The 24623-nt window shown below is 38.0% G+C and overlaps 1 protein-coding gene and 1 long non-coding RNA gene across 4 annotated transcripts in view; one reads left to right on the top strand and one right to left on the bottom strand.

Annotated features, from left to right (window-relative positions):
* Window positions 1-18088, bottom strand: part of LOC5566409 — a 718065-nt gene extending 699977 nt beyond the window's left edge. For all 3 annotated transcript variants that reach the window (XR_002498600.1, XM_021837392.1, XM_021837393.1), the window contains exon 1: window positions 16191-18088. The gene's annotated coding sequence lies outside the window, so the exon portion shown is untranslated. The remainder of the gene's footprint in view (window positions 1-16190) is intronic.
* A 110-nt stretch (window positions 18089-18198) lies between these two features.
* On the top strand, window positions 18199-19592 carry LOC110674649. The gene is made up of 2 exons (XR_002499066.1): window positions 18199-18239; window positions 19290-19592. It is a non-coding gene; the product is annotated as an uncharacterized LOC110674649 (long non-coding RNA).
* The last annotated feature ends 5031 nt before the right edge of the window (window positions 19593-24623 follow it).

Raw genomic sequence — 24623 nt, 5'->3', positions numbered from 1 at the left:
GATTTATATCCAGTCACAAATTCTTCAGCAGTGCTCATTTAAATTCTTAACAGGCAACATTGCTGCACATGGCGCGAAAGATACACGCACAAATCATGGCTACTATGTTTTACTGCATATATCCAGTGATGTCCGCTGAACAGCCCAATAATTATTGCCAAAGTTTTACAACTCATTCAAAAATCAACAACTAATTACTGGGGCATCCGATTTAAGAACGGTCTTCGGCAAAGTTGTAGCTGATAATTGTACCTCACAGTATCAACATAGTTCTAATCCCCAAGAGCACATGGGCAAACACTATGACCGATTGAATGAACTGCTTGCTTTCCCCATAGTAATTTCCATATAAACTTCAAAGGGCTTGTGCAGTCTCAGTTTTCATCCGAATGAGCTCAAATTTTGGGAGGACACTCAGAATTTGATCTAGGATCGAATAAGCGGTGTGGAGCAAAAACGATTTTTTGAACCACTCTAATATGCATCATTAGTAATTAATTGCTTATACTTATGCTAGTTAATTCCTATAGAAATCCCTAGAATCAAATCATTTTTAAGAATAATTCATACAAAATGATTTGAACAAAATTCTTCTTTTTTTTGTGGCATCACCCATAAAAATATTTAATGCAGACCATAACAATTTTTGAGAGATTTTTTTGCAGAATTGTTGAAAAAAGTCCAGAAAAATATTTAATAGAGTTTCTGCGCGATAAAACATTTTTCAACCATATGTTACTGCTGAAAGCTTTTGCGATTGTCCGGGTCACTTTGGTACAAAGAAACAAAAAACCACACAAATTTACATAATTAAAAAAAAGGTACACGGTGTAAATATCTTCAGCCAAAGACTGCACAGACTGAACAATCACGAACATTAGGCAACGGGCAACACAGAAAACCCAGTAGCCCTGTGATGAACTTTTCGTTTGACGAAAAGTTTCCACCGACTGGAGCGGGAATCGAACCCACGCATCGTGGCACATTACGCCTAAACGACTGACGTCGCTAACCACAGGGCCACGAAGCCCACAATTTAATATTTTTTTGACGTTCATCAATTTGTTAACTAGAAAAAATCTTACTAGCAAGCTGGTTTATTTTTGTCAAACTTGTTCATTAAAATTTATTTTTAAATAATATGTATAAAGGATAATCATATTTTTTAACATGAATAATAATAAAAGTTAATCCAATGAATGACAGGCTGATATTTCTTTTAAAAGGCTTGGTCTATATGTTAATACAATTTTCTAAAAAGTATAAATTTTCAATGGACTCTAAAGCATCAAGAAACCTTCAGAGACTATAACGGGTTCAACAGGCTCTTCAAGAATTTTGTTTCAGATTTCCTGAGGAAAATCTTCAGGAATTATCATTGTGATTTTATTTATTACTTCCAGGGTACCTTACTGGGATCTTTCCAGAAATTTTTCTAGAGATTTCCCTGCCAACTACCCCAGAAATTCTTTCCGCGGTTTTTCAAAGGGTTCTTGAAAGATTTTCTCCAGAATTTGTTCCAAGAAATCTTTGAGAACTCCAAAGTTACTATCGCTAGCGATTTTTTCAGGTATTACTTTGATTTATTTCCAAAACTATCCTACAATTTCCTCAAGACATTTTTTCACTTATCTGTCAACCAGATTCTCCACATTTTACTTATAAGATGTCCTCAGAATTTCTTCCGAAGAAGTCCACAAAGGTTTATTCCAAAGCGTTTGAATAAATCAACTTCAGCTGCCTGTTCGTATGGGTTTCATCAAAAATTTCATGTTTTCTTTCCTTAATGGTTTTTTCATCCACACCTAAACTGCAGGTCTATCAATTCTTAAAAAGTTTCTCAAAAAATTCCCATGCAATTCTTAAAAGCTTCTATAAGTTTTCACTCCATTAGTATGAACAGCATTTTTTAAATAATTCTTACGATCATTCTTACACTAATTTCTATAGTGATTCTGTTCAATGTTTTGCGGGAAATTTCTTTAGAACATGCTGTGAAAAACTACTCCCAGATTCGATTGATTTTTTTTTTTTTCGATTATCTTAACAAATTATCTAGGGAAGCTTCTGAAACTTTCTTAAGAATCATGGAGTTGTTTCAAAATTCCTTTTTCATTAAGAATGACTTCAAAACTTACCCAAGTTTCATCAGAGGTTAATCTAAGACTTTCCTAAGAAAAACCTAAAGGATTTATTTTCCAGAAAAAATTGCCTTTTATTTCCCTGGAGACATTCCTGGAAGAATCTCTGAAAAAAAAAACTTTCAAGACTTACTTGAGACAATTTCAAAGAACTACTGGAGGAATTTTTGTAGAAATCTTAGAACGATTCTTGTGAGCAAATGCTGAAAGCATATTTAGAGAAATTCCTAGTTGAAATTTTATACAAATCCTGAATCCTAGAATCCCTGAATTTTTCTGGAAAAGTTATTGTTTGAAATCTATGGATGAATCACTGGATAGAATATTGGAGGAGTGAGGATTCTCTTGGAAAATTTCTCAAATAGTGTTAGGAGGAATTCAGATATTTTTTGAAATAATCATTGGAGAAATCAAATTTCTATGGTTCTCCTTGGAAAAAAATCAGGTTGAATTCTTGAGGTATCCGTAAAAAAAAACATCTTGGGAAAGTTCCCTAGAAAAATTCGTAAACAAATTCCTTGGAAAATAATCACAAAATGAACTCCTTTAGAAATTTCCGGAGTATTATCCGAACATTTGGGCACATACTTGACAACATTTCTAATGAAATTTTTAGAGAAAATTATGAAAAACACATTCAGTAATACTTGTCGTTACGAGTAATTATCATAAAGAAGTCTTAGACCTCGAAGAAATGTCAGCTCTGATGCTATCAAGAAAAAAAAACTCTTATCTCTTGGCTCCTATTAGGTTTCGTTTTGTTGTGTCGGTTCTTATTTGGTCTCTTTTCGGCCTCTGTTTGGTTCCTTTTAAGTCTCTTTTTTCTTGCAGAGGACTTCGATTCCCTATTTTTAAAGCACTCAGCCGCCACCTCCCGAAGAAAGTTTTCTTAGACTTGTGGTAACGACTAGCATGAAAATTAGACGGCAAAAGGGGGTGTCAGTGACAAAAACCTAGTTTTGAGAAAATCCATTTTCAAGTTTTTTTCAAACTTCATTTTACACAAATTGTATTGGAGAAATAAGCCAAAAAAAAACAAACCAGTTTTCTAAAAAATGAGTATATTATTTCTCTCTGTTCAGTGGAAAAATCACCTGGAGACATCGTTAGATCGCTTTACAGTAGAATTTTTTTTAACTCAAACGCCCCAAAATATCACACTCCTTTACATTTGAGCCCCTCAGATATAGTATCTTTTAATTACCAGTCCAGGCTTTTTTTCTTGTATGCTCACAATATGTTTCAAAGTTTGTCCTACCCATGGTTTCAAACGTGGTCGCGCCTTTGGGTACGTTATTACTCTTTGCCCACAAGTCAAAGAAAATTTCCATTACAAAAATATCCTGGACCGACCAGGAATCGAACTCAGACACCTTCAGCATTGCTTTGCTTTGTAACAAATATATGAAATTTCTTTATCCACTTTATTAACGGAAAAACAAAAGTTTGTCTTAACCCTTTGGGGCCGGCGCGGTCATATATGACGCATGTACAAAAAAGGCTGTAAAAAATGAACCAATGAACAAATGTATATACTGTCTTCGGCAAAGTTGTCCCAAATATACTCTTTTATCAGAGAAAAATACGAAGTATATGCCTTTATGACCTAATTGACAACCTAGAACATCCTGAACATCCTGAAGTTTGGAAAATTGAACTATAAGTACATACGAAGCGTGAAATGCTGTTTGTGAACATAAATGATGTTCAGGCTAGATAATACAGAATTACTCTTTTAACGGAAACACTATTTCACTTGCTTTGCTATGTCCTGGGATGTTCTAGGACGTCCAAACTGTCCTGAAGCACACTCTTTGAAATCTACAACCGTAACAGTAATTGTTTGGGTTAAAACCAATAACATTACAAATCCAAAAAGAATCTACCAACCTCTGAGAATCTCAAGAGCTATTTCAAGGAACGTTTTGGATATTCCAGGCCCTCCAAATTACCCTGGAGTTCAGAACTTCAGGTCTACACTTGTTCCAGTAGTTATTCTCGCTAAACTGAGTGAAGTTATATAATCTACAATGTTTACTGAACCTTGTCACGGATCAAAAGGCTACTTCAAGAAACGTTTGGGGTATTCCAGGCCCTTCATATTACCCTGGAAATCTGAATTTCATGTCTATACTTATTGCAGTAGTATTTCTTGCTAAACTGGGTGAAGTTATATAATCTACCATGTTCACTGAACTTTCGCACGTATCAATAGGATGTTTTTAAGAACGTTTGGAGTATTCCGGGCCCTCCAAATTACCATGGAGTTCAGAACTTCAGGGCTACACTTATTCCAGAAATTTATCTCGCTAAACTGAGTGAATTTATAAAATCTTTCCTGTTCACTAAACCTTCTCATGCATCAATAGGCTGTTTCAAGGAACGTTTGGGATATTATAGGTGCTCCAAATTACCCTGGAGTTCAGAACTTCAGGTCTACACTTATTCCAGTATTTTTTTCGTGCTAAACTGAGTAAAGATATATAACTTACCAAGTTTACTGAACCTTGTCACGGATCAATAGGCTAATTCAAGGAACGTTTGGGGTATTCCGAGCCACCCAGATTACTCCGGAGTTTAGAAATTCAGATCTACAATTGTTCTAGTAATTTTTCTTACTAAACGATGAAGTTATTTAATGTTTACTGAGCTTTCTCACGAATCAAAAAGATAATTCAAGGAACGTTTGGAGTATTCCAGGCCCTCCAAATTACCCTGGAGTTCAGAACTACAGGTCTCCCCTTGTTCCAGTAATTTTTCTTTCTAAACTGAGTGAAGTTATATGGTCGGCGTTAAGTCAGAGTGGACCAAGTGACATTTTTGTAATTTTGAGAAAAACGGGTTCAAAGTCTAACACTCTGTAATTTTTGCACTCGTTTAAATTGTAGTTCAATATTTCTACACGTCTTTATGTTACTTTCAAACAATATAATGTGAACTAATAATAATTAAAAATCATATTCCAAACCTCTAATAGAACGATTTTTTAATGGACTATGTGTACTTGGTCCACTCTGACTTAACTAAAGACCACCGTTCAGTGAGTTGGTTCACTCTGACTGAACAATTTCTTGGAAAATAACAATCATGGTCAAATTGGGTGCATATCTTTAAGACAAACAGATTATCAAGACCCTTCGACACCAGTATCGTAAATTCTTAAATAATCCATGTAGTAAATACCAAAATCAGTGGCATTACGAGAGCTTGAAAATTAAGGTTTCGCAGGGTCAGGGCATTGAAGACCAGAAATATTCAAATATGCGTTCAGTCGGAGTGGACCAAGTGAAAATCTTGAGTACCGACCAAAATATGCTGCTTCAATAAGCGGGTCCTAGAAAATGCCATACATACACCATAAATCTACCGTAAACTTCTATCGGACTCTGAAATTGACTCATAAAATACAGTAATCAATCATTTTATTGCTTTTCAACACTTGGTCCGCTCTGTCTGCACAGAATTTGTTGCAATTTCCGATCACCCATCCGAATATGGTAAATGGTCAGAAATCAAAATCAAATGCATCGAATTAAGTTACATTTATAAATTTCTATTGATGGATAAGTAGAAGAATGATTCGATGTCGAAAAATCTGACAAATCTCCTGAATTGTTTTTCATTTCCTCGCATTCCTCAGCGCGCTGATCATTTTCGCTGTTATGGTAATCAGCACTTGGTCCATTCTGACTGCACACTTTTATCGATTTTTGTTGATCATCCAGAGTAAACTTATTACATATCTCTCGCAGTTTACAGCATTCTTCAAATCTGATCAAAGTGTAACGGAGGCAAGGTAAATTCGCATCTAATGAAAGAATAATCCAATTTTCCCAAGTTTTGTACTTGGTCCTCTCTGACTTAACGGCGACCATATAGTCTACTATGTTGACTGAACCTTCTCATTTATCAATATGCTGTTTCAAGGAACGATTGAGATATTGCAGATCCTTCAAAATTTCCCCAGGACTTCAGAACTTCAGGTCCACTATTTTTCCAGTAATATTTCCTTCTAAACTGAGTGAAATTATATAATCTACCATGTTCACTGAACCTTCTCACAGACCAATTGGCTATTTCAAGGAACGTTGGTGATATTCCAGGCCCTCCAATTTACCCTGGAGTTCAGAACTACAGGTCTACCCTTGTAACTTTTCTCGCTAAAATGATCAAAGTTTTCCCTTTGGGGCCGGCACGGTCATTTATGACCGCAGTCGGAAAATGGCTGTATAAAAAGAACTAATGAATAAAATTTACTGTCTTCGGAAAAGTCCTTGCAAATATACTTCCCTGTCAGGGAAAAATTTTAGGTGTATGCCTTAATGTCCTACTTGGCAACCTAGAACATCCTGAACATGCAGAAGTCTGACAAATAGAATAATTAGTATGAAAATAGCTTAAAATGCCTTTTGTAAATACAATTGATGTTCGTACTTGGTAATACATACCTATTATGTCAAGAAAAACGCTGCTTCACATGCCTTTTCATGTCCGGGGATATTCTGCGACGTTCAGACTATCCCGAAGCTCAATTCTCGAAATTTCCAGCAGTAGTTGCTTGCGCTAGAAATAATCAGCGATGCCAGATTTCTTTGAAAATCATTCCGTAGACTAAAAGTGATAAGCGGGAATTTCCGTAAATCTGGCAACGCTGCAAATAATAATATTTTCAACTCAAACGGAATCTATTGACCTCTGAGAATCTCAAAAGCTTTTCCAAACTATCCTGGAGCTCAGAACGTCAAATCTGCCCTTGTGGCAGTGTTTTTTTTTTTTTGCTAAATAGAGTCCAGTTATATAATCTACCAGGTTATATAGGGCTTCCATAGCCGAAGATGTAAAGACGAGGGTATTCTTCATGACCATGCTGAGCGTTCCGGGTTCGATTCCCGGTCGGTCCCGGATCTTTTCGTAACAAAAATATTCTTGACTGAATTGGGCATAGAGTAAAGGGTGTCCACGATGAAATTGCCACACACAAAATTGATTCGCAAAATTCGAGTTTTCATCCGAATGTCATCTAAATATCAGGGATTGAGAAATAACTATTAAACTTCATTTTACCATTTTACTCGTATTTTATTTACAGTCCATACGTAAATGCCCGCACCTTGGCCTCAACCCCGGCCATGAGATTCTGCACAACCTGTGAATCAACCGTTTTTTTGCATGTGAACCCATACTTTCTTCAGTTCCTCGACTGTCTTCGAAAAGACATGATAACATAAGAAACAAAAACATGAAGAAGTTTTTGATTTTCAAACAAATTGTCAGGCCTGCCATGTTGTATATTGTTCCAATATGGAATAGTTGTAACTAGCGTTGGGCGATTTTGAATCGATGTTCCGAAAATCGATGTTTGCTTTCCGATTAATCGATTTTTTGAATCGATGTTTGGAGCACCTAAAATCGGATGAATCGATACTCTTCATTCGATTTTTTGATTCGATTCAATTTGTTGAAATCGTTAAATATTTCTTAATGAGTTTGTGGAAAAGGAACCATATTTTGAACTTATCTTGAAGTAGTAAATCTGTTCGATTGATTTTCGAAACTGTTTTGATTGAAAGATGTCGAAATTGAATGCTAATGCATTTGGTCTCATTCCATGTTTCATAAATGTCAATTTTCATCCGATTTGAATCGATTCAAAAACATCGATTCAAATGATTCGATTTAATCGGTGAATCGATTCGGCAGTTGAAATGTGAATCGATTCAGTAACATCGATGTTCTGGACAAATTTGCCCAACGCTAGTTGTAACACCCGGATGAAAGCTCTGCAAAGGATTCAAATTGAAATAATCTCTTTTCCATTATGTTTTTTTTATAAGGGCTGTATTTGTTATTATAGCAAATAATTATACCCAAATTCATATTTATATTTTCAAATATTTTTTTTCACGTTATTTACGTAATTGATAATATTTATCATGAATGGGTATAAACCAATAATTATGTAAACATGAACTTATTGGCTTAGGTAGCCGGTAGGAGCATTTCGAGTTTAACTATTCGGTGCATTCAGACGTGCATACAAATCGGTGCGATAAAGCAATTAAATTTAACTTCGCCGACACCAACCATCGGGAGGGATCAAATTACGCAGTGTAAGCAGGTGACCGCGAGGTGACATAGCGAACAAATCAGTGCATAAATAATAAATCAAGAACCAAGCACCCCTCAGGGGGGATCAAATTCCGCAATGCCGCCTCCCAGCGGCGGAACTGGGGCCTTTCCCGTCTTGAGAGAAAACCCGAACAAATCAAACGGGACTTATCTTGTAATTCAGTGCAAATCCGAAGACGAAAACCTTGCCAAAGCTTCTCCAATTCTGGTGGAAAAAACCGTCAAAGCTACATGCGGTGAAGTGCAATCTATAAAAAAAACTAGCGATGGCAAAATCTTGGTGTTGACCAAATCGGAAAAACAAGCAAAAGTGATGATGAAGCTGGAAAAAATGGGAAATTACGAAGTGTCGGTTGTTGAGCACAGGTCGCTCAACACCTGTCGCGTAGTGATCTCAGATAGAGAACTGATGTACGAAGAAGACTCGGAAATCGAAAAAGTACTGAAACCACAAGGCGTGATAAAAGTGGAACGAATTATGAGGAAAAGGGATGCGGAACTCCAAAAAACCTCATCCTTCATTGTACATGTGAAAGCCAGTGTCCCCCCATCAAACTTTAAAATTGGATATCTATCAGTGGTAGCAAGGCCGTATTATCCAAGGCCACTAAGATGCTTCAACTGTCTACAGTTCGGACATCTAGGAAGAGAGTGCAAAAGAGAAAAAACATGTAGAAAGTGCAGCCAAGTGTATCACAGTGAATCCTGTGAAGAAGAAGAAAAATGCATAAACTGCAAGGGCAAACACAATGCTCTCAGCAACGAGTGCGAAAAATACCAAGAACAAGTTAAAATCACGAAGCTGAAAGTAGATAAGAGAATAAGCTACTGGGAAGCCAAAAAGTTAATTGAAGCAGAACAGAAGAAAAGCTATGCGGAACAAGTTAAACAAGCGACAGCAGAGGTTTACGAGAAAGCTGCATTGCAAAGAGAAAACGAGTTCAAAGAAATGATCAAAGCATACGAAAACAAAATCAAGTCACTGGAAATGGAAGTTCAAAAAATTAACGAAAATTACCAAAAGGCACTAAACAGGATGACGGAAGAAAGAACAGCTCGGAAACGCGCAGAGAAAGAATACGACGACCTTTCGAAGTGGATTCAATCCACCGAAAGGAAGGAAACACAAGCTCAAAACATTGGATCCGGAACGAAACATGGAAGGCAAAGCTCAGACTATCAAACATCACCATTAAGAAAAAAATCCTGCAAAAAAATGGACACACAGTCATTAGTGATTGAATCTGATGATTCAATCATTGAAGAAGACTAGCTCAACAAACAAAGGAACTGAATATGGACCCCTCTATTATACATCAAACAACAGCAGAATTAATCCAATGGAACTGTAATGGCCTCAGAAGCCAAACCGCCGAACTACAAGTTTTGATCACCAAGTATAACCCATTTTTGATAACCTTGCAAGAAACAAGAACAAACAGCTCGACCAACTACTCAATTCCTGGTTACGATACTGTATTCTGCCATCGACCATCAGGTCAAGGTGGAGCTGCCATCGCTATCAAACACGGAATAAAGTTCTCAAAAGTTGACCTAAACACAAATATCGAAGCAATTGCCATTGAAACCAATATTCCAAGGAAAATGTCTGTATGCAGTATATACTTATCACCTAACCAACCCATAAACAACACAGAAATTGACAACATCATTGAGCTACTACCAAAACCATGTATTACCTCAGTAGACTTCAACGCACACCATAGCCTCTGGGGATCATCCAAAGACGACAGCCGTGGCAAAACCATTGAAAACATAGTTAAGGAAAACGAATTAATTACTCTTAACGACGGCAGCCCCACTTTCATTCACACGGGAGCACAAAACAGCTCAACGTGCATTGACCTAACATTTTGCTCAGCTGAATTAGCAGACAAACTGAATTGGATAACTCTAGACGATCAACATGGCAGTGACCATTTCCCAATTACGATTGGCCTTTCCACGGCTGCAAAACATTCACGAACACCCAGATGGAAAATCCACGAAGCAAATTGGAACCTCTTTGAAGATAAGCTCGAAGAACTCATTCACCAAAGTCAACACTACACAATCGAAGAGCTAACAGTTGCAATCCAAACTGCAGCCTCCCTATCAATCCCAAAGACATCCACGGAGGGACATCCAAGAACTGTCCCATGGTGGAACCAGAAAGTGGCGGACGCCATAAAAGTGAGAAGGAAAAAACTAAGGAAAAAGCAAAATACCCACCCAGGTGACCCTATGTTTCCAATAATTCTGGATGAATTCCAAAAAGCCAGAAACAACGCCAGGAAAATTATTGAAGAAGAAAAACAAAAGTCTTGGGAACAATACGCATCTTCAATCAACAAAGACACTCCCACAAACGAAATATGGAAGAAAATACGGGCAATATCCAAAAAAGGATCATCTTCACAAAGGACATGGGCTATTGACACGGGTGAAAGAATTCTTTATGACCCAGCAGACATAGCCAACCATCTAGCAGGACATTTTTACAAAGAATCATCCAACGATGCTAACTCTCCAGAATTCCAACAAAAAAAGCAAAAAGACGAAAAAACTACAATCAAATTTAAAAGGCAAGAAAATCCCGAAATGGATATGGACTTCTCTATGAATGAAATGATCTTCCAAATAGACAAGCTTACTGGATCTTCACCTGGTCCAGACGGTATTCACAACTCAATGCTGAAACAACTACCATTTTACGTTAAAAGAAAACTACTTGAAGCATACAACACAATATGGAAAAACGGGAACTTTCCAGAGCTATGGGGAACATCCATCTTGGTACCTATTCCGAAACCAGGAAAATGTCCCAATACCCCAAACAATCTCAGGCCCATTTGTTTATCAAGCTGTGTTTTAAAGCTATTCGAACGAATGGTAAATAGGCGACTTATGCGCTATTTGGAAAAGAACAACACACTAGGAAAAGTACAATTCGGTTTCAGGAGAGGCCATCAGACTAACGACGTAATCTCTCACATAGATAATTATGCAAGAAAAGCAATCAACGACAAGAAACACGCAGAAATCATATTCCTCGACCTGCAGAAGGCATACGACCGAACATGGCGCAGACTTATTTTAAAAAGACTTGCAAAAGCCAATGTTACAGGAAACATGGCAAAATTTTGTAGTTCATTTCTAGAACGCAGAGAGTTCCATGTCCGTTATAACGGGCAGCTCTCAAACCCAAAAATCCAAGAAAATGGGGTCCCACAAGGATCAGTCTTGGCAGTGACGTTCTTCCTATTAGCAGTGGAAAGCATCAAAACCTTGATCCCACAGGACACTTTTATCAGAATGTATGCAGACGACATCACCATTGCAGTCGAAACAAAATCCGCTAAATGGACCCGATCAAAAGTACAGAAAATTCTCAACGGCATTCAGAAATGGTGTACCGAAACCGGTTTCAGCGTATCAGCCACAAAATCAGCAATAATGCACGTTGGAAAACGAAGAAAACTACAAAAACAAGCAACACCTATGCTTAATTCAGAAGCAATCAACTTAGTGAAACAACACAAATTATTGGGAGTGTGGATCGATCACCGACTAAACTATAACTACCACATAAAAATAACCAGAGATGAAGTAAAGCGACGATTGGACATCATGAAATGCCTTAGCAAAACCAAATTTGGAGCGGACAGAAAATCTTTACTGCATATACTGAACATGATCATCCTCCCAAAACTCACATATGGTGCACCAGCACGAACCTGTTCGGAGCAACAAGTAATCACCAAACTAAACCCAATATATCACCAGGGAATCCGATATGCCACTGGTGCATTTCATTCTAGCCCAATAGACAGTATTTTATCGGAAAGCGGACTTCTTCTCCTGGAACTTATCTTCACAAAAATGACTATCAACTACTCATTGAAACAACTTGCGCGCGGAATCCACAATCCTGATCTCCACCTAATAAATAAAGTAAGCAGTATTCTGGATGATCTACAGATACCACCAATGACCGTCACAGAAGAAGACTCTACAGCACTACTGGACTGGGAAGAAACCACCTACAGAATCAACTTAGAAATACCAGAACGACTCCCACCGGCAGCAAAACAAAATCACTTCAAGGAGCTTTGCAATACCGAGTATCATAACCATACTCACACATACACCGATGGCTCAAAAATGGATGATGGAGTTGGATGCGGGATATATTCACACGACCTCAACCTCAACACATCGATATGCCTATTAAAACATCTAACCATATTCAGCGCAGAAGCATTCGCTATACTGAGAGCGATAGACAGCTGTCCCAGTGGGCTTAATGTCATATTTAGCGATTCTAAAAGTGTTCTGGAAGCCGTCGCTAACAAAAATTCAAGCCATCCATGGATAACACGCATCAGAAACATTCTACAGGACAAAAAAGGCAGCATCGAACTATGTTGGGTCCCAGTACATATAAACATCCATGGAAACGAGAAAGCGGATGAGCTTGCAAAAAATGGTGCCATGCTTCAAACTCCGTTAGATATTAAAACGCCCTTCGCAGACTTCAAACACCTCATAAACACACAAATTAAACAAGTGTGGCAAAACAAATGGTATGCAAGCAGAAACAAGCTCAGGCAAATCAAAAATACTATAGAAGAATGGAACACGTCATACAATGAAGACAGACACTTCAGTCGAATATTAACTAGGCTAAGAATTGGGCATACATATCTGACCCATGGGCACTATGCAAAAAAAGAAGATCCAGCAATTTGTAGAACATGCAGTGAACCAATCACCGTAAGCCACATACTAATCGAATGTCGTCTCTACGAAACAGAGCGCAGAAATTACAAACTCGGCAATTCCCTGCATGAACTGTTGGGGAACGACACGAGCACCCTTGAAAAAACAAAACAATTTCTGAAAGACTGCAAACTCGACAAGCTGATATAAACCTACAAAAAACACCAAAAACACACACCAATGCTGATCCAACATTAAGCTGCAAAAGCCATCCACCATCAAGCCAACATGTCAGCATAATTCTCCTACTTATACCGTCGACGAATGACAAACAAGCATCAGTAATATTATCGACCACCAGTGGAAAACCAAACCTCATCAACATCATGGGCAACGACAACTCCAAGAAACCCACCCAAAACGGTGACCAGGACGTCACCATTATCGAGAATCAGGAAGTCCACACCGGACTTCTAGAAGACCACGATTGGAAGATTAACCTGATCCTGATAATCTCAACAATACAACTGCTCATCGGCATCCTCACTATTCTAAGGAAACAGTGGAAGAAAACCGCAATGTAAGCTGCAAAATCTGTAGCAGCCCTCGATGTCTAGGCAGAAATCTCCATCCACGGAAACAAATGGAACATAGAACCTTTTAAAACGTGTTAGAATTAAGAAGTGAACAACATAATAAGACCAAATTGTATTTAACATGAAATCAACGACCGGAATGACCAAATGGTTAAACGGTATCTAATAAATATACATACATACATCCGGTAGGAGAACTGTGGGTAAAATGAACAGGTCTGTGTTTTACGGTAATTATGCAATAAATCTATGCAAAAAATAGTACCATCCTTAATCCTCAGACTAAGGAACTATTTCGACAACTCTTACGCGATTTAGAACTGTCAAAAGCTGGAAAAGTAAACAAAAACAAAGTATGTCTCTCCGTTTTCTCAGATGATGTAATTTTTCACTTGAGGAATTAAGGTTTTAATGACTAAAATCATCAAAAATGTACTGAACAGCGTGGCACATCATGTCTCTAAAATATTTATGATAAGTAGACCGAGATTGAAAGTATTTTCATCTTGTAAATTCTTAAAACCAATGATTTGAAGATGTTGATTCTTTGGGGGTAAAACGAACCATTCGAGATGGGGGTAATATGAACACCGGGGCAGGGCGAATACTACCGGATTTTATTTTAGTTGCAGAGAGTATTCCAGAGAAAATACAAATACAGACGTGGACAGCCATCCAAATGGCCGCGGCTAAACGATCCATCGATTCTGGAATGTATGTGATCATGTACCAGATGCCGAGAATCATGCCGCATCCCGTTCAATTTCGAATGTGTTCATTTTACCCCCACCACATGTTCATTTTACCCCCAGCATCTGTTCATTTTACTCCCAAGAATATGTTCATTTTATCCCCGTTACATGTTCATTTTACCCACATGTTTGGAACATTGACTCTGTGCAAAGAAGTTTTCAAAATTATAATAATGTTGCTAAAATTTTATTCCCATCTCAATATTTCAACTTGTTACATTTCATAGACATCCTTCTTCAATTCTGAGCTATAAAAGAAGAATCTGACAGATCCATAAGCAAGAAAGCATGAAAATTGCTTAGGGTGTTCATTTTACCTCCAGTTCCCCTACTGAAGGATTTCCCCTTCCATTTATTCTGTTTCTAATCGTTCCAATAAACGTCATTAATTTGCTTGGTAGCGCCAAAGGCGTGTTGCATTTCATCAAACATAACGATAATAGCTTACATCAGCGGTTTTCAGCACTTGGTGCTCCGCAAAGCCTTGGCAGGTGCTCCGCGATCGTTTAAAAAATGTGTAGGAATTCCTTGAAACATCTCAACTTTTTATTTTAAAACACGCTTTTAATTACATCAAACCAAGCCATAGTCAAAACTTTCATAAGTACAAATTTTGAGAACAAACGAACGATCCTGCTGTAAATTTCAATGATGACTGATTATTGCGACTAAATAATCAATTTTTTATTGAAGACCGTTGTTTTGTTCGCTAGATTTGTGCTCCAGAAAATTTAGAGGTAGTTTTAATTCATCTTTACTGTATGAAGTTTATGTGGCTGTAGTGTAAGACGAAACAAAGGTTCCACGGTGGCAATATATAGACATTATCGAACTTTCATATACCTTGGGTGGTTTTACGAAAAAAATCAGCATTTGCGCCAACATTTTGTTTTTGGAAAATTAGAAATATCCTGCCGTCGAAAATATTTAATAATTTTGTTTAGGACAATTTTAGCTGCAAAATTGATCATTCTTGAGTTAAACTTAAAAAACAACAAACCTTCAAGTTGAAGAAATTCAATTTTCTCCAATAAAATATTTTAAAACTTTCAGGGTATGAAATTTTTAACGGGATACTCATCCTCATCGACAGAAATCTGTAAAACGTAAACGTAAACCGGGGTTCAATTGATCGGTATTACCTTCGTAGCAAGAAGTTTGAATCAACATTTTGTAACATTTTTAATGTATGAATGCTGTTTCATTTTTCTATATTAAGGAGCTTATTAAAGCTGAAAGTTTTTGGAAAAAATAAGTTTTGTTCATGCGTAAATTTAGGTAGTTGTACCTCGAGTTTTATCAAGATTATAAATATTTCCGTGAGTGTTGAACTTGTGGTTATTCCATTCAAACAAATTAATAAGGGGTTGAAAAAAAAATATTTTGCTGCAGAGAATTGCTTAGTTGTTCGAACTAAAAACAAAAGTCGGAAAATTTCCTACCCAAAGCAATTGTACCATTTCCAGGTCACAAAATTTTTAGTTCAATTTAGATGGCTAATTGTCACAAATTCAGTCTATAATAAAATAGCTATAATAATAAAATGAAACAAATATTTTTAAACTAGAGTTAAAAGTTCAAAATAAAATCAAAATTATTGGAAGACTGACCAACATGAATCTTAATTAAACGTTCTCATAGAAATTATAGGGTCAATTAAGGCTTGAAAAAAAAATCCGGAATTCAAACGGAGTGGTGATGGAAAGCAGGTGCTCCGCGCAACAATTTTATTTCAAAAAGTGCTCCGCGAGTCAAAAAGGCTGAAAACCCCTGGCTTACATCAAATAATGTTATGATTCAAATCACTGTAAAAATTGTTACATGGTCCGAATTGGATCATATTTTCCTACCTTTTTGTCGGAATCACTGTTTGCAGATTCAATAAAACTGGTACATCTCACTCAATCGGTATTCACTGGTTGTTGTTGAGTTTCACTGTATCAAAGTGCCATTCATTTGAGCACCTGTTTTTTCACCTTCGCACTTTTTTTACTCGCTTCGGAAACACATTTATTTTCCACGGCTGCATACACACACACTTATTGCTTCAGTATGTATTTTTTCCGTAGGATAAATGACACTGAGCTGGTTTTTATTTTTCTTTCATCGGACGGGTATGCTCCGATTCCTTTCACAAACTATTTGGCTGATGCTCGCGTCTTCCCACACACCGCACAGTTGCAATTGCACTCTTTTTTTTTCTGTGTGATTTCTAGCTTTACGTACGGTCACAGAGCACAGAGAGCTGCGGCAAATATTCCCAAGCACGTGAACTCGACTCGCCAATAACTTTCAACTCAATTTTCCACCTACACTGAGCACTTGGCCTCGCTTTCCACCTTATGACCTTCCCCACCTCCAACTGAGTATCACTATCGCTTTTTGGACCGCAGGACTCGTCCAGCCACTCGGTCAGCAGCACATCCAATTTCACTGGAGAGCACTCAAATATTTGCTTTTACCGCTGTTTTTTGTTTCCACTCTCTTCTTCCTAACGCAAACGAGCGCCCCTTCGGAAGCACAAAGGACTTGCGTCCGGTTGACCATACAAAAACAATAGCGCAGCTGGACGGCTGACTGCATCCGGGTCCGATGTTCACGAGAAACTCCCGAGCGCACTCCTATAATGAAGCCATTTAGTTCCGATCCACCCTAATTCGGTTCTCAACTTCCGGAAGTGCACTCCGTCACGTAGGTCACTTCGCGCAATAGAACACCTCGTTCAGCCACCGCAGGCTAATCAGCGGAAACTATGCTGCGCGAAATCAGAACTTCAGAACTACAGCACACAGATTGCAATCCAAGCACGAGCAGCAACTAGGAACCACGAAAAATCACGCCGCGAGTACACGTCCTGAACGACCGGCATGCGATTCGCATCTAAAGGAGCATCCGCGCGCCCGACTGTCGTTCCGAGAGCAACCAGATCGAATCCTACAAGCGCCAAGCCAGGCCGTCATCATCATCATCGTCATCACCATCCGTAGATACAGTCGCCAGGCTTTCCATTCACGAAAGGAAAATCGGAAGCAGTTTGCTGCTCTCGACGCTCTCGCGCGTGGTCCAAATTCTCTCGTCGTTCGTCGATCCGAATCGGTTGGCACTGAGGGAATTCAAAATGTAACGAAGGTCAGGTTTCGTCGGAGCGCGCGGTTGGATGGACCAGTAATCGGTGAGAAGTAAGGGCGCTCGTTCGTGAGAATAACGAGAGAGCGAGAGAATGTCAGCTATGGTCTGTGGAAAAGTGGAAAACACAGATCATTTGTGGTGAGTGGTGAGAAGTGAGCTCAGGAAGTTGTTTTGATGCAGCTGACGTTATTGGTGTTACGTGTTCTCCAACAATGCAACGCAATGGAAAATATGCTCTCAGCATTTGCTTCAAACTTGGAGGGTGTCGTGAAAATTGAACTGTGTAGGAGTCAAAAATATCGTTGCGAGCGAATATTAATTTATGGAAAACAAATAGTGGAATTTTGGGCAAGTCTGCAATAGGAATAAGTTGGCAACCTCTATTTTCTACTACAACGAGCAAATGTTTTTTTTTCTCTCTATGAGTTTATTTTTTGTTTGTTACGTAAATGGGATGCAAGCCAATGAAATTAATGTTGTATAAAATTTCTTGAATCCATATCAAATGAACTACACACAAGACTTGTATGAAAAAACCTGTGTAAAGCTATGTCAGCTGTATGTTTATTTGCCTTGGTGAGTGTAGTAGGCTAAGAAATAAATTATAATCATAGCAAGCTGGTGGGAAATAAACACTCTCTTTCGATACCGACATTCAAGTAGTCAACACGTGTTTTACTGAGTTCCTACATTGGCATACGAGTGATTGGGATTTTTTTTCTGGAGCATCGGCGAAAGTCAAACGTGGACATTTTCGAAAAATGACATCGGTAAAGTATAGAATTCAATTTTGTGTGATGGTTAAATGAGAAAAAAGTGCATTCGTGAACGCAAGAAGTGAACTGAAAATGGGATATTTATTCCTATCGTCAAATCCATCGAGAAAATGGAAAATCTATTTTTCATTGGAAAATATTCCAGTTAGTTTCCATGAGCAACACAAACGGTGTGGGAACCTCGAGTTCCAGCCCACCGGAAGGAACAAGCGAAGGGGATTCCAGTTCGCTGTTTCAAAGGAATTATAGGAGGTTCAAAGAATCTCAGTCTTATTCCTGGAAGAAACGTAGGGAACTTTCCGGAAGTTCTAGTCCGTTTCTGCATTCAAGTATAGGGAATAAAGTTATTCCCAAGGGGCAAGACAGATTCAACACGAGTGAATATTTTCTCCAGAGTTACTCATAATTCATCAAATTCACTTAGATTACAAATTTTTCTGGGTGATCCCAAGGTAAAACATGGTGGGAAGTTCTAAACGGGTATTCCTGAGAAAACACGAGAGTTGCTCAGGTTTGCTCAGCATGCTTCAGTTTGCCTCATACATAATCAGACCAAATCAAATTCTGCCGCCAGCTGTCACTCTTCAAATTGACTATGGTTGTGTATGATTACTTTCGATCGATGATTAAGTGGATCTATTGTGTACCATTTATTTGGTCATTACACGTATGCTGAAGGTTTACATTGCAATTATATATAAATTGAATGCACACCGTTGATGTAGCCGAACCGCTAGGATTTTTCCGGCAGAACAATGCGTATGCTGCGTCGAACAAAACGACTGTCTGAGAAGAGATGGTCTTTCAGCTCGAATCTTCTCCGTTATGAGCTTCAAAACAACAACAAAAAAACATGAAAATATTTTCAATTCACATTTTATTTCAAGTGTAACATCAAAGTATTCAAAAACAAATATTGAAACTGAGTAAAATCTCCGACAGGAAATAGTTCCTGCTTCTTACCCGAATTGTGAACTGAACCATCCTGAACTTTTCTCTCCAGCACTGGAAAATCAACTCATTTGCTGTTTTTTTTTCCTTCAGGTCTATCGGTCTCTTGTCTTTCTCGGACAAACATTTTCCTCGTTAGGAGTCGGCGCTTTCATTTTCTAGAAATTTTCCCCATGTTTTGGGTAAATTCATCTGCTTCAGCTCTTACTTGGTTGTTGATTCCGATTTGGTTTTAATATCCAGACTTGTCAAAGCGTAGGCGAAAGAGCAGCAGGATTACCGTTTGATTGTTGCACAAGGGATGTCTTCAACGCTGGATCTATTGCTGTATGTAGCTAAGAAATAATTGCCAGGAAAAAAAGAATCATAATAAATTAGGGAAATTTGAAATAATAATAATGTGGATTTACTTACTTCACAGTTTGAAATCACTTCAAATCTTTTCATCTTTATGTTTTATCGCTGATTCGATTCGACACACTGAGTTTGCTTTATTATTGTTTTTTTTTTTGTACCGTTTTGTCAAAATCAAGATGATTGAAGGGTGGGAATTTTAATTCGCAAATTCCTCAGAGTTGCTCAGAGTTACTCTGAACTGCTCCAGATTTACTCTGCTTTGAACACTGTCTTGCCCCTTGGTTATTCCAGTCTGCTTGGAGTGAGAAAATAAAATAAAAAAAAAAAAAACCCGGAAAAATTGTTGTTATGGAAACAGCCTACGACTACTAGCTTGCGTTCACGTTATGTAAAAAAAAAAACAAAAATAAATTTGAAAATCATCAGTCTGACAGATACATACAGGTTGCTATAGTAACTAGGAAGCATTATTTTTGTTGTGACAACATATATGTTATGTTTCAGTTGAATTACAACATTACACCTTATTGTGAATCTGGAGCTGGCCTCGTTAGTTCTCGTTGGGAAGAATGGAGAGACCAGTTTATTGCATACCTCGACCTGAAAGGAATATGTGACGTAGACGAAAAGCATAAAGCACTAATATGTTTTAGTGGACCTGACGTGAGGAAGATTGCCAAGGATGTGACTGTAAGCGGAAATATTTTGGACAATGCTTATCGTGCTGTACTGGATGCACTCGACAATTATTATTCACCTCGAATGTCGTTACGTTATGAACGATTCAAGTTTCGGCAAATGACTTTCAACCCTAAAGAGAAGCTGGATCAGTTTGTTATACGATTAAGGGCTCAAGCTGCCGCTTGCAGTTATGGTGACCAAATTGAGGGAATGATAATGGACCAAATAATTTACGTAACTCAAACGGATGACAAACTGCGATCTAAGTATTTGGAGGTCGACACTTCTTTAGACGAAATGTTGAAAATCGGTCGCACGCATGAAATCGTCAATAAGCAGGTATATTAATAATTTGGTTATTTTTCACAGATTTTAAGAAAAAAATTATTGGGTTCAAGAATTTCGCATCAATCCAACCGACAATTCCGAGCTAAACGTGATAGACGATTCCGTAAAACAAGCGAAACCCAGGCTGTCCTGCAGTCGTTGTTTGGGGAATCACCTGCCTACTGATTCAAAATGTCCAGCTCGTGGATCGCATTGTAACCGATGCAATAAAATGGGACATTATGCGCGCTGTTGCAGAGGTATGAAGAAACCGTTTCTACAACACCATTCGAAATCAATCAGCAGAAAGCGTCAAGCATACGAACAAATGCAGGAAGATCGTCGTGAACAAAAGTTTGTACGAGAAGTTGATGACGTCACCAAGACAGCGGAAATACGCGAGTTATTCCATTTGAATGGTAAGCGCACAACAGTCGTCTCCGTAGTTGGGGTCCAGCTCCGGTTTATCGTGGATACTGGGGCAGACGAGGACGTTTTGAGTATTGAAGATTGGAACACATTAAAAAGGACTGGATTTGAGGCGTTTGCGATTAGAAAGGGAGGCGCTAAGGTTTTTCAAGCTTACGGATCAAGAAAGCCGTTGACCGTTCTAGGAGAAGTCGACGCGATGTTGAAAACAGCAGATGAATCTTTAAGAACCACATTGTTTGTGATTCAGGATGGTAAGCATTCGCTACTTTCCGGACGTAGCGCAGAAAAGCTCGGTGTAGTTAAATTTCTGAGATCGGTGAGTGAAGAGATTTTCCCGGTTATCAAAGGTAAGAATCTGTAACTGATTTAAAAATAGGATAGATTATTATATTGTAAATTCATTATGCAGATATGAGTGCAAGCATTAAAATAGATAAAATCGTACCCCCTGTTCGTCAGAGTTATCGCCGTATCCCAATTCCTCTAGAAGAAGTTACTATTCTGAAACTAAAGGAGTTGGAACGTCAAGATGTAATTGAACGAGTTTATGAGGCATCGGAATGGATATCGCCAATGCTCGTCAAGCGGAAAAGTTTGAATGATGTGCGAATTATTATTGACCTTCGTGAAGCCAACAAAGCCGTTGTAAGAGAAGTTCATCCCCTACCTACAATGGAACAAATGATGGCTAAATTAAGGGGCAGTACAGTTTTTGGAAAACTTGATATTAAGCAAGCTTTCCACCATCTTCTATTACGAGAAGATTGTCGATATATCACAACTTTTATATCGCCTTTGGGTCTAATGCGTTACAAACGATTAGTATTTGGATTGTCGGCGGCACCAGAAATTTTCCAGAAATGTATGGAAACCATACTTGCAGATTTTCCATGGTTGGTAATTTTCATTGACGACGTTCTGATTCATGCTCCAAATAAGGAATCACTGAAACTAAGAATGAGTTTAGTGAAGAATCGTTTCAAGCAGTATGGTATTGTTTTGAACGAAAATAAGACGGTAGAATGTGCTACAGAGATAGATTTTCTTGGATATCAATTATCTGCTGAAGGTGTCAAAATCTCACCTGGAAAATTAGAAGCCATAAAGACATTTCGACTGCCAAAATCTGCCGAAGAAGTTAGAAGCTTTTTGGGGCTAGCTACTTTCGTAAGTCGGCATATACCAAACTTCTAGCGTAAGCGTTAGCGTTAGCGTAGTTTAAGTCGGCATATACCAAACTTCTCAACAATAAGTAGTCCTTTGAATGCATTAACAAGGAAAAGTGCACCATTTGAATGGAAAGATTCACATCAAGAAGCATTTGAAACATTGAAGGATTTGATGAGCAAATCTGAAACATTGGCGTTTTTCAACCCAAATCTAGAGACGTATGTAGAAACCGATGCGAGTCCAGTAGGGTTGGATGCTGTCTTGTACCAGAAATCTGTAAACGGAACGTTTAACATTATATGTTACGCCTCAAAGACCCTATCTGAGGTAGAAAGACGCTACGCTCAAACAGAGAGAGAAGCTTTAGCATTAGTATGGGCTCCAGAGAAGTTCCATTACTATCTCTATGGAATGTCATTTTGGATAGTCACTGATCACAAACCTTTGGTTTCAATATTTGGCGATAGAATCAAACCTTCAGCAAGAATCGAACGGTGGAAGATTAGATTAATGTCCTACGACTACAAAGTTCTCTATCGACCAGGCAAAACGAACATTGCAGACACTCTTTCGCGATTGTGTCAAGGAGAATCTGGTGATGCAGAAAGTTACGATGAAGAGTGCGAGAGAGTAATTCGTTTAGTCTCGACCAATGTATGTCCGGTTGCTATTTCACTTGATGAAATTATCGAAGCCACTCAGCATGATATAGAGCTGACTGAATTGATGCGTTGGCTGCCATATCCGCCAAGACGTTGGCCAAGCACTCTTACACGATATAGACCAATAGCTGATGATCTTTCCAGTGACGGTAATATTGTTCTGAAAAATAAGAAGATTATCATTCCACGAAAACTATATGATAAGATACTTAAACTAGGTCATGAGCCACATTTGGGAAACACAGCTATGAAAAAGCGGTTGAGAGAAGAAGTCTGGTGGGTACGAATGGACTCTATGGTAGAAGAATACGTCAGTTCATGCAATGGATGCCTTCTAGTTTCCGAACCGGCTACTGAACCGATGGTAAGGTCCCCATTACTTGACAAACCATGGAAAAAGCTGGCGTTGGATTTCACAGAAGTGACTAAAGGAATTCATTTGTTGGTAATTGTTGATTACTATTTAAGGTATCCCGAAGTTGAAATCATCACTTCTATGACTGCCAAATATACGATATTCAAACTCCGTACAATATTTGCAAGATTTGGGTATCCTTACGAAATTGTGTGTGACAATGGGCCACCTTTTACATCAGACGAGTTCGTAAATTTTTGCACCGCTTTTGGTATTGTTCTTAAGCATTCGATACGCTCGTTTCAAAATGGACTAGTAGAGAGACATAACAGAACTCTTCTGAAAATAGTCAAGATAAGCGTAGCAATGGGAAGAGACTGGAAGAACGACCTTTATGATTTTCTTCTGGCTTACCGGAATACACCACATACCGTAATTTCGGGTGAAATTGATCATTTTTCACGGTTTTTCTTGTCCGTTTTCTATAATGTTAACAATGCCAAAAAATTGAATGCAGGAAAACAAGTACGAAGGTGAGTCTCATTGACTCATGTACCGAAATTTTCTAACAAATGTCATTTTAGTGCTAAGAAATATCTCTAAAATAAAAAATCGGGAAATCTTATTTCGGGGTGAAATTGATCACTTGTCAATGCAATTATTGTTAGTTTTCAAACCAACTCTATATAATAAATTTGAGGTCCCTGAATCCGAATATGCTTGCTAAATTCTTAACAATACAATAATTATAGAAATAATGAATAGTTAAATTTCAAGAATTACGCGAAAAACGCCTAAATGTATGCAATTTCCTAAGGAATATCTCGATATCTATTAGAAATTCAATTATTTCCACCGAATGACCAAATTGGTACGTGTTTTGGTTATGAAATCTTGTTTGGGGATATATCCCAAGCATCCTCACAAACTTTCAGGTTTATAACATGTTCAAATCCTTGTTTAGAACTAGAAGTTTATGGATGTTTGTCAATATTGCACCGCACATGATATTGGAATTTTACATTATTTTCATAGAAATAAACATTCTTTAACGCAAAACACTTAACAATACACAATTCAACAATAGTTACGACAAACAACGTTCATTCACTGCAGGTTACATTGATATTTGTGCTCCATTAGGAAGAAATAAAATCGAGTGACACGGTGATCAATTTCACCCTACTGATCAATTTCACCCGAATTTACGGTACGGTCACAAACATTTCTCCAGCAAAACTCATGTTTGGTAGAAATTTAAAAGACAAAATACCTGACATGCTGACAGAGGAATTGGAGGAAAAGGATAATGTAACCAGCATAGATGACAAGAATAAAGAAAAAGGGAAGAAATATGGCGATCGGAAGCGGAAAGCAAAGCACTCTACAGTCGATATCGGTGATCACGTGTTGATTAAAAATGTGGTTAAACAAAATAAGCTC

Source organism: Aedes aegypti, chromosome 1 (genome assembly GCF_002204515.2).
Source record: "Aedes aegypti strain LVP_AGWG chromosome 1, AaegL5.0 Primary Assembly, whole genome shotgun sequence".
Classification (NCBI taxonomy): domain Eukaryota; kingdom Metazoa; phylum Arthropoda; class Insecta; order Diptera; family Culicidae; genus Aedes; species Aedes aegypti.
Note: the sequence above shows the minus strand (reverse complement) of the source record. Positions and strands in the feature narration are given on the sequence as shown.